This window comes from Lathyrus oleraceus, chromosome 3 (assembly GCF_024323335.1).
Source record: "Lathyrus oleraceus cultivar Zhongwan6 chromosome 3, CAAS_Psat_ZW6_1.0, whole genome shotgun sequence".
Classification (NCBI taxonomy): Eukaryota; Viridiplantae; Streptophyta; class Magnoliopsida; order Fabales; family Fabaceae; genus Lathyrus; species Lathyrus oleraceus.
This window is the reverse complement of record NC_066581.1, coordinates 373,796,827-373,812,181: the sequence shown is the minus strand read 5'-3', so window position 1 is coordinate 373,812,181 and position 15,355 is coordinate 373,796,827.

The window sequence follows — 15,355 nt, the reverse complement described above, 5'->3', positions numbered from 1 at the left end:
AGATAAGGTAAAGTGACATGTTGCCACGTGATATTTATGTCGCAACTCCTTTTTTTTACCATGTAATTTTTACTTCACTATATCACATATCACATGGATGAAGACATTTTTTCTTCTTGTAGTGTGGATATGCGACCTTAAATTTATTTTTTATTCAATCCATTAAACATTTATATAAAAATATAAAGATATATTAAATCACTTAAAACTTTAACAATTTTTTTTTTTAGAAATGACTTACACCAGTAGAAATTTATGAATAAAAAACTTATTATTTAAATATTATCAATTTATCACAATTAAAATTGAATTCATACATATTTTATATAAAAAAACTAATCATAGTCAATTGATTAGAAATAAAACTTATAATTTTAATTATAAATTCGTTTAAAATCATGAATATGATTATCTGTGATGGATTAAAATGCAAAAAAAAACTTACACTTATAGTGTACACAAATTAACCACATAATAACAATTTTGTTTTAAAATGTTTACAGAAATAAAGAAAAATACAAATTTATAATAAAATATTTTATTTTGTGTTCCAAATAGATGAAGTCATTTTCTATAATAAAATAACGTTGTTAACTCTTTCAATACCATGTTAATTACTTATTAGTAGTTTAATTTGATTTTTTATTACTATTTCAATGTTTCAAACACAATTATCATAATAGTTATGTTAATTTTAAGTTTATCAGATGTTAAATTTTACATTAAATATATCATTTCACTATGTTTTGATAGTATTAATCAATTTTTATAATTTTAATATAGATTATTTTAAAGAAAATTTAGATATCTAAAAATAAATTTAAATTAAATGACATTATATTAAATTGCTCCATACTTTTTAATTGAGTCATCCAAAACTAATTAAATAATATGCTATGTTAAATAATTTGCATGATATATATATATATATATATATATATATATATATATATATATATATATATATATATATATATATATATATATATATATATATATATATATTATATATATATATATATATATATATATATATATATATATATTATATATATATATATATATATATATATATATATATATATATATATCATTGTTTATTTCCTGCAAAATTATCATGCAAATAATTTCATTATTGATGATAAGTCAATATATATTTTGAAATGTATTATTTAGGAATACTTATAAGGTTGACTGGTTGAGATTGGGAGGACATTATCTATATTCTGTAATCTATGTTACTACCATGCTGGCCACCCATCCAATCATCATTTCGTCGGTGCCCTTAGTTTGTTACCAACCAACTCACACTATTAATAGCTTCCTCCAACACTTTGTCTTACCCTTTTAGGCGATTACCATTCTATCCTCGTTTCATGTACTTTCAAATTGATGCTAAAATCACTTAATTGTCCCTCACTTTTTTCATAGGGGCATCAATGCATAAATGGTCCAAATGGTCCAAGAATGTGTGAGACTTAAAATGCAAAATTTGAATTTGTTTTATGTTTTGTTTTTAGTGAGAGATTTCTATATGAGATTTTTTTTATTATATCAATAAATTTTGCGAGAAAATTTATAGAAACTTAATTTTGTTTTTTTTATGGAAGTTTGAGAGAGTCTTTTATCTAGAAGAGAGTTCTCAAGCGTGCTTTTATATTTTTTAAATCTTCACAATTTTTTTTATTCAATTATTATTTTTTATTACAAAAGTAATATGTATATTATATCTCTTTTCACTTATTTATATTTTGTTTTTTTCTTCTTATTTTGATAATGTTGATATGATCGAAAAAGAAGTTTTTAGACCATTTCAAACTTTGTCCGAAAGGATTTTCTGGACTAATGTTATGTTTGTTTGATTATGTTTTATTTTTAAGTGCAATAATTATAGATATAGTGTACCATAATGTTGTCAATCTAATATATGAGAAATCAAACATTCTTGGTCCATATGCTAATAAATTTGAGGTTGGTGAATAAGGTCTCCATAAACTCGATAATACTAAAGTTCATGTTGGAAAATATTTTGTCACTAAATAGAAGTTTAAGTTACATGATCATATGTTTAAATGAGTGTATGTTGAAGCTTTTAAGTTAGATTTTGGGATAGTTATCAAGAGATCCAATTATGATTTTGATTGAAGACAAATTTATATTGTGATGGGTTGTGAAAGATACGGTGAGTATAAAGAAACAAATAGAAAGTTTAAACATGATGGCACCTTTAAAAAAATGTGGATGTCTTTTTAGGTTGCGTGAGTACTATACAATGATAAATATTTAGAAATTTAATATGTTGTTTCGTGTACATAATCATTAATTGGATCGTAAGTTAGCACACTATCTAGTTGTGGGTCATTTGGACGGTGAAGAGAAGAAAAACATTGTTGATATGACGAAGAATATAATTATGCCCCTGTAGCGGGGTATTCGTTACCAAGGTAAATTATACAAGTCGAGTCGCCACCGCACTTCTATTTATCCAAAGGAAGGGTTAGAAAGCGAACAAAAACCTAAAAGTTTTATTGAATCAAAAACTAGTAAAAATGTCAGAGATCTGGGTAAGGGGGTTGGTTATGCAATGGGAAGGTTTTAAGCACCCAAAACATCCTAGGTACTCCTAGGGAGTCCTTTTCACATTTGTTGTAAGGTTGGTATTTTGTGAAAATTTGTTTGTGCAAACATGATTGAAGAGATGAGAAAAGAATATACAAGTTATTTACAATTTGTGTTTGGATGGATAAACCCATTGCCTACGTACCATCTTTAAAAAAGATTAGGATCAAAACCTCGTAGTTCGGGGTACAAATCTCAAAATGAGTTGGTGAATTGATTGGTCCAAAAGCCTTAAGGTCTTTTGTTATCCAAGGGAGAAAACTCAACCTAAAACCACAAATCCACCATGTGAGGATAACTTCAACATGCTAGTGAGGGGTTAACCCTATAATAAGCATGGAAGACTCATTGTCCATCACTAAGGATATAGGTGAGTATTACATCTACCTCAAGGATAACTCAAACCTAATAGCTAAAGGTTATAAAAAAATTTAATTAAGGAAGTGGCCATTGAAACCACAAAAAGTATTTGAATTAGTTGTATTTACCAATGAAAAGTATTTACTGTAATATGGTCAAAGTTGACTTAAAGATTCAATTCAAAATGAGTGTTATGAAAAGAAAGTTTGAAAATCAAAAGCATAAGGATTAGGTTTCTAATGTTGAAAACAAGTGTTAAATGTTTGCACAAAAAGTTTTGGCTTGGGTTAGAGTGGAGAGAAGAAGAAGAATTGCTAAAGTCCTAAACATTCAAGAGATGAGGGATAAGAAGTAAAACCACAAATGGAGTTCCTCTCTTGAGATCATATTGATGATCCGAGTAGCTCCCATCCTTTGGAATATGCAAGCAAAGTAATGGTAAACTCAAGCAATCAACAATCAAATGAACTCTTGGAAAAGCTCCTCAATGTATCTTGGATCCCTCTCTCTTAGAAGCTCATGGTAATGGTTCCTCAATTTGGATCAAGTTGGAATCCCTAGCACAAGAACACACACATCAAAAAGTTCTATAATGCAAACAAAGAATGGACAAGAGGGAGTTTAGAATTTGGTCCTTTCAATGTTCATCTTCAAGTTTTAAGCATTCTAAAGGCATGAGGCCTAGTTGCTCTTTGACACTTAAGCATTCTAAAGGCATGGGGCCTAGTTGCTCTTCAAATTCCATTAGCTTGGGTAAGGTCCTAATATCTAAGTCCTTTTTGTCCATTTCTTTGCATTTGATTCACAACAAACAAAACAAAACACAAACACAAATGATATATACACAAATATATGCTCAAGTGAGCAAAAGGCAAATTGCATTAACATAAACATGTGCTCCAATGAGCAAAGGGAAAAAGCAAATGAATAATATGTACAAGAATAATAAATTGCATAAATGTAAAATGCAAAAAGTAAATGTTAATGGTTAATAGTTAATGTTAGTAGTTAGTGTGCCCTAAGGCAAATTTAGCGCTATGTTAAGCAATCGTAATTGGACTTATGTAGAAGTCACAACTATCTGAGGCCGGTCAATAATAATGTAGGCAACAACACAAGTTAGAAGTCTTGATTAGTGAACCAAGTTCCAACAACTTGCCATGCCAAAAGAAAAGGAGAATTGATCTTGTATTGGTTTAAGCCTTTTGCATGGTTTAGGAAGCAATCTATCCTTAATGCAAATCCATTCACTTGATCAATTAATCAAGATGAATTAGATTTGAATCAAATAAGATTAAACCTCCCTAATCAATGCTAACTTATCAACCTTCAACTCATTGATCAAAAAGAAAAAGATGATGAAGAAGAAGAAGATGGATAATGGAAATAAAGAAAATAAAGTGCATTAAATGGAATGTACCAATCAACAAGTGTTGACCAATGACATTGAGGATCATGGTCAAACAATCAAAAACAAAAGTGAGATGAAGATTGGAAGTCAAGAAATGAACAAAATAATTTTAGGCATTTTTTAATATTTAAAATAAACTTGAATTAAAATATTAAAGAAAGGTCAAACATCAAAATCACTTCAAATCAACTTTGAAAAGTCCAAGTGATTTGTCCTAAGTTCAACAATGTCAAACAAAGTTTGACAAAAAATTTCAGCATTTTTAAAAGTCAGAAACTATTTTTAATCAATTAAAAATGAATAAAAATGACCTAATTGAACTAAAATCTCAAATAAATCTCAAATCAATTAAAAAAATTGATGAGAATATTTTTCATAGATCCATCATCATTCAAATAGGTAGAGAAAATATTTTTGTATTTTTTGAATATCAAAAACTATTCAAAATGAATTAAAAATAACCAGAAAAGAGAAAATTCACAAAAAAATATCAAATGATGAAATAAAAAATATTAAAAATCATTTTTAGAAACTATAGTTAAAAAGAGAAATAATGCAATTGGTCCCATATTTTTTGGAATCAAAATGAAAGAGTTATGAATTTTTGAAATAAAAGGAAATAAAGAAAATAAAAATCAGAAATTAAAAAATGCTAAAAATCCTGGCGCGTTAGATCTCCTTTCATTAAATGACATGGATGATCTGAAGACAGTGGCATGCGCGCGCATCATAGGACCAAGTCAATGCATCACATAATGAATTAAAAAAAGTAAACATAACGTATGGTTGAGATTATAACGTGGGAGTGAGATCTGAGGGTCCTGGTGCATCCACGTGGGGACGGTGGTGGAAACCACCGTCTTCTCCAGTGAGCCAACAGAATCCGGCCACCAGTTGCAGGTTTTCAAACCTCAACAAAACTTCACGATCCTTATACCAAATTGAAGTTGGGGTGATGTACATCACCCCTGTAACCTTGAATTGTACTCAAACTTTCTATAGAATAAGAAATCTGAGTTGGAAAATTTAGGTACATAAACTGAAGTTCATCAAAACACAAAATCAAAGCCACCACTAGCTTGCCTCTCAAGTGAGGACTTCAGAAATGCAAATGGACACAAGCAACACACAATATTCAGTGAGATTCGAAGCAAAACAGTTGAGGTATGAACCTTTGTAGAGCAGCTTTCAACAACACAATTCAACCAATCCTTTGCTTGCAGCTTGATCTGGACACTTGGTATGAGAGCTAGGCTTAGGAATTAGTGATGATAATCAACTGATGTTGTTGAAAATCACACTTGAAAACTGGAAATGAAAACTCAAATTCCTTTGGTGAGAGGGTGGGAATTGATTTCTGTAGAGCTTCAGGCGCCTTCAGGTTGGGTTTTGAAGTGAGCAATGTCTTCTATTTATAGCCACAGCTGATGCAAAGTCATGAAGAACTCGTGTGCATGAGAATTGGGTCCTCCATGCATGGGCCTGTACAGACGCATGTGAGGCCCAAAACCTGGTGCAAATGGATGCTGAGCTTGCTTGGAGGAGGTTTGGACGTGTGATTTGCAAGGCAAATGGCTTGTGCATGAAGTTTCATCATGAATTGCATAATTGTGCCTAAAACTTCAACTCTTCGAAAATGCCAATTAGAAAATCCAAACATAAGCATGTGGGTAATGGTTGGAAAGGTCTTGACATAAGGAACAGATTTTATGTTGAGCAAAAACTCAATTGAAGTGTGGAAATTTATGAAAACAGGCCATGAAGTTCATAGTGCAAAGCATGCCTTTGAGAATTTTGCCAAATTGGTCCAACTTCAAGCCCTTCTGTTTTAATGATGCAAGCCTCAAATGGAAAAACCTCCAACATAAAATCTGTATATCTTTTCAATACAATAAAAATGGACTTAAATTTTGCATCATTTAGATTTTTGATGAAAGAGTTATGGGCACTAAAAGTTGGACTTTTTTGCCTTTCAATGCATTTGGCCCAAAGTGACCTATAATATTTTTCATTATCACATGTATTTCCTTTGAGATTTTGATATTTTGTTCAACATAAAATTTAAATTAGACACAATAATCTTTCCAATGCATTTGATCCCACCTCAAAATCATAAAAAATGAATGAGTTATGTTCTTGGGAAGTTGACTCAAAATTAGGGTTTCAGTCAAAATGACCTATAATGTCTTGGAATGGGAGATGATCTTTCAAGATTCAAATGAATTTTTTATGAACATGAAAGTTGTTTATATTGTCCTTAAGAAATATTTTGATATTGGGATCATATCCATTTGATCAACACATAAAAAGTTAGGTCTCAGTGCATTTCAAAATAGTCAAATGAATTGACTGTTCAACTTCTCAAGTCCACAACTCATATCTTGATGAATTGATGATCTAGGACACTCAAATAAGTTCAAATATGCATGAAATTATGAATTAAAGGACTTCCCTTGATTGTATTTGATCATGGGCTGAGGTTGCTTCATGAGCAAGGCATTGTAGATGATCAGATGAATTAGGGTTTCCTTGAGGAACAAACCTCAAACCCTCTGACTTACTTTGATCAAAATGATGAATTGAGATGCTAGGGAGGCATATTTGGTGGATGAGAGCTTTGGGAACCATTTCCATGCTTGTCCTCATCTTCTCTTGGCCATATCTTTGCACAAGGGATCACCTAGAAGCTTTTGACCTTGTGACTGCTCAAGCTACAAACAAGAAATGTTAGTGACATATTTTTGTGCTTTTGGTTAGTGAATAAAAATGAGAAAAGCAATAATGTACAATTCAAGCATGCTTGGTGATCTCAAACCAAATCACAAGAGACCCCACCCAAAGGCAAAGGGAACCAAGATGCTTATGATCCTTGAGGCTTTGCACATGCAATGTTATGATGCTATGAGGGATCTTAGGGCCAAAATTGGGGTCTTACAGATGCCCCTATTTAAGGTCATTCTAGCCGGAGAAGTGAAGGTTAACATCTTCGTCTCGACGAGGTAGAATGGGCTTAAATAATAACAAAGAGATGAATTTTGGTCCCTAAGAGATCTCAATGATGCAAATGCATGTATGCAAAAGGTAACACTCTGTGGGGATATGTGTCCACAAAGGAAGAAAGAAACCAGGAATAACTGACAATCCACTGGAGTAACACACTCATAAATGGGACCAAGACTCTAGGGACTTTACTGGGGAGTAAAGGGATAAAAATGCGTAAGCAGGCCACGACTTGAGACTTGCTGAGAGACACGAAGGAAATCCATACTGAACTGACAGATAATCCTCGATTGGTTGATGTGCCAAGTGGTCAGCTAAATTACTACCTTTAATAGCCTTCTGAGCTCGATACTCGATATCATACTCAGATAACAACATCTGCCAACGGGCAATCCTCCCAGTTAAAGCAGGCTTCTCAAAAATGTACTTGATTGGATCCATTTTGGATATCAACCAAGTTGTATGATTCAACATATACTGGCGTAAGCGCTTAGCAGCCCAAGCCAAAGCACAACATGTCTTCTCAAGCATTGAGTATCGAGACTCACAATCAGTAAACTTCTTACTCAAGTAGTAGATGGCATACTCTTTCTTTCCTGGTTCGTCCTGCTGACCAAGGATACAACCCATTGAGTCTTCAAGAACAGTCAGATACATGATCAAGGGTCTCCCTTTAACAGGCGGAGACAGAATCGGAGGTTCAGACAAATACTCTTTAATACTGTCGAAAGCTTTTTGGCAATCCTCGGTCCAATCATGAGACTGATCTTTCCGGAGGAGCTTGAATATCGGCGCACATGTGGCAGTCATGTGGGATATGAATTTGGAAATGTAATTCAAGCAGCCAAGAAAACCTCGGACTTGCTTCTCAGTTTTGGGCGCATGCATCTCTTGTATTGCTTTGACCTTTGCAAGATCAACCTCAATACCTTTTTCGCTGACAATAAAGCCCAATAGCTTGCCGGAACGGACTCCAAATGTACACTTGTTGGGATTCAGACGAAGCTTGTACTTCCTCAAACGCTGAAAAAGCTTCAACAGGTGCTCTACATGTTCAACTTCCGTTCTTGACTTTGCAATCATATCATCAACATATACCTCAATCTCTTTATGCATCATATCATGAAACAAGGTAGTCATAGCTCGTTGATACGTGGCTCCGGCGTTCTTCAAACCGAAGGGCATCACTCGATAACAGAATGTTCCCCCAAGGTGTGATGAATGTTGTCTTCTCCATATCCTCGGGTGCCATTTTAATTTGGTTATATCCGGAAAATCCATCCATAAATGAGAAGACCTTGAATTTAGCTGTATTATCTACCAACATATCAATATGTGGTAGAGGGAAATCATCTTTCGGGCTAGCTTTATTCAAGTCTCTATAGTCCACACACATCCGAACTTTTCCATCTTTCTTAGGCACGGGCACAATATTGGCCACCCATTGAGGATACGTAAAAGTCACCAGAAACCCTGCATCAATTTGCTTCTGAACTTCCTCTTTGATCTTTACTGCCATATCAGGATGAGTTCTTCTGAGCTTCTGCTTCACAGGCACGCACTCAGGCTTCAAAGGCAGGAAATGTTGCACGATATCAGTATCCAGACCAGGCATGTCTTCATATGACCAGGCAAAGACGTCGACGTATTCTCGTAGCAACTCAATCAACCCCTTCTTAACAGACTCTTCCAGGAATGCCCCAATCTTTACTTCTCGCACACAATCCTCAGACCCCAAGTTGACCGTTTCCAGATTCTCAAGATGCGGCTGAATGACCTTCTCTTCGTGCTCAAGTAGACAGGTAATCTCGCCAGGAATTTCTTTAACATCATCTTCTTCTGCCTCAAATACAGGGAACTCAAAGTTGGGAGATGGTGTTGGATCATTATGTTCAATGGGTTTGATTAACCTGCATAATGATTTTGATAAAAGAGATTTTAGAATTCAAACAGGACAAATCATTATGTAGATGGAAAGATTGTTTTTATTTTTATTTTCTTAGGGTTTTATATGATCACCAATTTCATGCAAAAGCGAAAAGGGAAAATAATTGGAAAAACAAACATTTAACATGAATTTATTGAATGAAAGTATCATTGTATTTATGTGCCAACAATGTCATCACTTCTCCTTTTGGCATGGGAGAAGGGTTTTCAAACACAATGAACATTACTTTGACTTATGGATAACTGTTGGAATATCCACAGCGACCCAATTATTGCAGACCCTTCGAGGGATGATGAAATTGCCAGAATCCTCTTCGTCCTCTTCCAAAATGGCAGCAGCCTCTTCGTCTCGACTGGTGTTGATGAAACCTCCACTCTTGAACAAACCTTGCTTGTTGAAGACGCCAAAAGAATAGTCTATGCCAACACGGGACTTATTGTCTTCCAACTTGATCATTTTCCCCAATCCAGCAGTTGCGCCATGCTCAATGGCCAACTTCGCATCTTTGTAGGAAGCAAATGAGGGAGTTCTCTTCTCAACAGGCTCAACAATGGATAAAGCTTGGAAGGGAGTTCCAACTTCATCCTCAGCGTCTATATAAGAGAAAGAAGACAAATGGCTTACCAGGAGAGCCTTTTCTCCCCCTACCACCACCAGCTTCTTATTCTTTACAAATTTCAGTTTCTGGTGTAGGGTGGATGTCACGGCGCCAACCTCGTGAATCCATGGCCTGCCTAGGAGACAACTATACAATGGGTGAATGTCCATAACCTGGAAGGTAATCTGGAAATCACTTAGTCTGATTTTGACTGGGAGATCAACCTCACCAATCACAGTTTTGCGAGACCCATCGAAAGCCTTCACAACTACTCCGCTCTGCCTCATGGGAGGCCCTTGATATGACAACTTCGTGAGAGTGGTCTTCGGCAATACATTTAATGATGACCCAGTGTCCACCAACACATTGGATGGCATCATCTTTGCAGCTCATAGATATGTGTAATGCTAAGTTGTGGTCTCTTCCCTCCTCGGGGAGATCAGCGTCACAAAAACTCAAATTGTTACAAGCGGTGATGTTTGCAACAATGCTATCAAATTGTTCTATCGTGACGTCGTGATCCACATACGCCACCTCCAACACCTTCTGCAGAGCTTCTCGGTGTGGTTATGAATTCAAAAGTAGTGATAACACAGATATTTTGGATGGCGTTTGTAGAAGCTGGTCTACAACGTTGTACTCGCTCCTTTTGATGAGCCTCAGCATCTCATCACAGTCTTCTTTCGTATTGCCACTAGGGCCAGCAGAAGCAGGAGTTCCCAACGTAGAGGAGGGCTTAGCAACAAGTTCCGGATTCAGAATGCTCACAGCATTCCCAATCGGGCGTTCAGCAAAATCAGCGTTAACACTTCCTCGAGCATCAGCTTGAGGCTTCAACGGAGCTGAAAACACACGACCGCTACGGGTCAACCCACTGACGTCAGCAATATTAACAACAAACGAAGAGGGCAGAGACACCTCTTTCCCATTCTCCACTGCTACAGCATTGTATCAATAAGGAACTGCCTTCTCGGAGGAGTACGGTACAGGTCCGACTGACTTGATGACGAGAGTAGGGGAAGCCTTCTGCTTGCTACCATCATACTTGATGATAACAGGCTCAGGTATCCGGAATACCGGAGAAAGTACATTGACTTCGAGAGCATCTGTTTCAACATTTCTATTTTGAAGGATCTCAATGACTCCTTCGTCCAACATCTCTTGAACATCCCCGCGCACCTGGAGACACCCCCTCTGATTAACAGAGCAAACTCGACATCTGTTGTGGTCATTCTCATAATGGCTATAATCACACAGCAAGCGATGCATCTCAACCAGCGATTGTCGGATATGGATGACATATTTAACTTTGTACTTGCCAGGACAACCCTGTACCATATTAACATATTTCCCATGCTCGGGTAATGGGTTCTTCTTCACATTCGGACCTACGTCCTCGAAGAACAAAATCCCACTTCTCACAAGGTCTTGCACCTTGGTCTTCAAGGGATAACAATTCTCCACATCATGTCCAGGAGCACTGGAATGATACACACAGTGAAGCTCAGGCTTGTACCACCACTGGGGGTTAGCAGGTACAGCGGGAGGGTCTCGTGGAGTGATTAATTTTCTATCGATCAGAGATGGATAGAGTTCAACGTAAGTCATCGGAATCGGATCGAAGGTGACCCTCTTCCTCTCATAGCTGGTACTGGCATTGTTGTTGTTGTTTCGAGGCTGGTAGGCCTGCTGTTGCGGACACGGTTGTTGTTGTTGATATTGCTGAGTTTGCGGTTGCTGATAATGTTGAGCTTCCCTGAAAACAGGTGCTATATGAGCCACCTGATGCTGATTGTTGACCGAGCGAGCAATCTTCCTCTTCACAAAGGGTCTTCTCTTGATATGGGAAGACACAGCATGTGCCTCTCCCTCCTTCTTCTTCGCAAAGCTTCCATATCTCTTTGCTGAAGAGCCTTCTTCTCGAGTTAAATGTCCTTCACGGACCCCCTCTTCCAGCCTCATTCCCATATTCACCATCTCGGTGAAGTCCGAGGGAGCACTGACTATCATCCTCTCGTAGTAGAACGAGCTCAAGGTCTTCAAGAAGATCTTGGTCATCTCTTTCTCCTCAAGGGGAGGCACTATCTGAGCTGCCAATTCGCGCCACCTCTGGGCGTACTCTTTGAAGGTCTCCTTATCCTTCTGCGACATTGCTCTCAATTGGTCCCTATCAGGAGCCATATCCACATTGTATTTATATTTCTTGACGAAGGCCTTGCCAAGATCGTTGAAAGAGCGGATGTTCGAACTCTCCAAACCCATGTACCATCTGAGAGCGGCACCAGACAGACTGTCCTGGAAATAGTGGATGAGAAGTTGGTCGTTATCAGTTTGCGTTGACATCTTGCGAGCATACATCACAAGATGGCTGAGTGCATGTGTTTCCCTTATACTTCTCAAAGTCAGGCACTTTGAATTTAATAGGGATCTTCACGTTGGGCACAAGGCACAACTCAGCAACACTTTTACCAAAGAGGTCTTTCCCCCTCAAAGTTTTTAGTTCCTTGCGAAGCTCAAGGAATTGGTCTTTCATGTCATCCATCTTTTCATAAACGTCTGGGCCCTTAGATGGCTCAGAATGATAGATGGTATCATCGACCCTTGGTAGTGTGTGCACCACGGGAGCTGGCACTGAAAGGACCAGGATAGATGCCGACAGAGAAGCAAGAGTAGGGGCAAAACCCTCTGGTACAAAGTTGGCGGGCATTCCCCAAGGGAACCCGACTGGCATGGATGGCGCAAAGTGGGCAGTTGCAGCAGGCACAGTAGAAGTCACGATCTCAGAAATGACCGTCCTCTGGGGAGGAGTTGATGGCGTTGGAGAAGACTGGCTCTGAGCGGCCAAGAATGACTCCATCAGGGCAGTCAATCTGGCTACCTCCTCTTTCAGCTTGCGGTTCTCTTGTTCTAGATGATCCATTAGTCTCGAAGAGTTGGCTCTGGTGTAGTACCGGTGAGTCAGCTTGTCTTCAAAATAAATGAATAACACAGAGTTAGACCATAGGACAAGAAGCCTGGAACAAAACCTGCTTATGCACATGATGCATGCAATGTTTGTGCATATGATTTGTTTTTTATTTCAAAGGAACTTTTAGAGTTCTATTTGCAAATTTTGGGAAATATTATACTTTTATCACATGTGGAAACATCTCATCAATAATATTTGGAAAATATTTTTACACCAAACAAGTACAACATTGGTAACCAAATACAATACAAGAGAAAAGGAAAATGATCATCCTATGGATCCCTAGAAACAATAATCTAAAGCTCGGGACACAGGAAGATAAGATGCACGAAGTCTCTTCACCTCTTCCTCATAGGCTGCCTCCATATCTGCCTTCTCCTTGGCGAGCCGATCATACTTCCTCTTCCAGAACTTAGAGGACTGAGGAAGTAGAGAAGTCCATGCATCATCAGGATCATCAATGACCTGATGCTCGAGGAACTCAATCAAAGCATCCTTCTCCTTGATCTGCTGAAGCAACTCTTCTCGTTCACGGATCCAAGCACGTGAACGGTCTTCATCTCTCAACTCCTCTACTCCTTGATCAGGGAGGGTTGAAGGCCCAACCATAACCAAAGGTGTAGGTCTCGGATATTCGTAAGGCATGAGATACTCAGAAGCTCTCTTCCTAACCCAAGTAGTGTAAGGCTCCATAGCAACACAGTTCTTTGGACCTAACTCCTTCCTTCCTTTCCTATGAATCTTGCGCCAAGCGCGGACCATCCTAGCTTTCAAGCCTTGGGGATCTTTACCCTCCTGAAATAACACACCTTCAAACATAATGTTATTGGGTTTATCCTTTAGGGGGAACCCAAGCTGACGACGTGCCAAAACAGGGTTGTAGTTAATCCCACCCCATGTACCAAGAAGAGGCACATTGGAGAATTCACCACAAGAGTCGATAATCTGCACACCATCATACACACGGTTGTACCAAAAGATATCATCATTAGTGAGAGACATAAGTCTCGTGGACCACCGTAGACATCCCTTGTTCTCCTTGAAGGCGACCGTCTGTGGTAAGTGAGAAATAAACCACTTATACAACAGAGGCAAACAACACACAATGGCACCACCACCCTTTGCATTCCTCATATGCAAAGAAAAATAAGTGTCACCCAACAGAGTCGGAACGGGATTAAGAGTAGAGAAAATCCTAATAGCGTTCACATCCACAAACTTGTCGATGTTGGGGAATAACACTAACCCATAGATGAGAAGTACAAATATGGCTTCAAAGGCGTCCTCACTCATGGCCTTCCCATACACAGTAGCTTGAGCAATGAGGAACTCAGAAGGGAGACCTTGAATTCCACCTTTGGTAGTCATATGAGCACCAACCAGAGATTCATCTATATGCAACATATCAGCTATCTCTCGAGAAGTAGGAATACTCTCCAAGCCACTGAACGACAACTGGTCTAGAATAGGTATACCCACAAGATAGGCATACTCCTCAAGCGTAGGCAAAAGCTGAAAATCCGGAAAAGTGAAGCATCGGTACAAAGGATCATAAAACTGCACCAATACACTCATCAATCCTTCATCCACTTGAGTAGTCAGAAGAGGAAGAAGCTTCCCAAAACGAGCTTTGAAACCCAAAGGATCTAATACATAGGATGTCAAATTCCTTAGCTCTTTCAAATCTGGTTGTCTAAAGCTATACTTCTTTGTATTCCTTCTTTGTCTTTCCATGTCTGAAAATTTGTAAATAGACCTCTTAAGTTCCTTGAGAATTTTCTTTTTATTTTGATGATATGGATGTAAATGGGTGCATGAATGCATGAATGCAACAACCACACTCAAGGATCAAACAAAGCACACCAAACAAAGGTCATGGGATGGATCATATTCTCCTTATTATCAATCATCCATTTTGGGGGATTATGGTTTACACCTTATCAACACCCAAGTTCCATTGATATTAAGGATACATGAACGGATCAACCATGAATCAAGGGTTTGTTGCAAGTCACGAGCATGTGGTCTTGGTTAAGAACCACCCAAAGGGAGTGTACTAGGGTTTAAACCTGCCAAACATGTTCTACAAGAGGTTCCCATAGTCATCATCCCATCTTTCGGATATTATAGAGAAACGACTACTCGTTTTCCAAAAATATTCTCAAGAGAGACTCTTATGAGTGTAGTATCGCGTAACAATCGTATCAAATCTTACACTTGAACGACTTTCGCACTACATCCTAAGAATATGCCAAGATGGGCTTGGTAAACTAAGGTCCTTGGCTTCTAAAGTCTATATTGGAAAGAGTAATGCCTAACCACAACTACTTGTGTGATATTATTGATCCCAACATGACCTCCACCAAGTGAATGGGCTTGCAAGTCAACTTGCTAAGGAATAACTCCACACAAGTCAACAAGACTATGCCATTCTCCTATCCTAAGTGCACT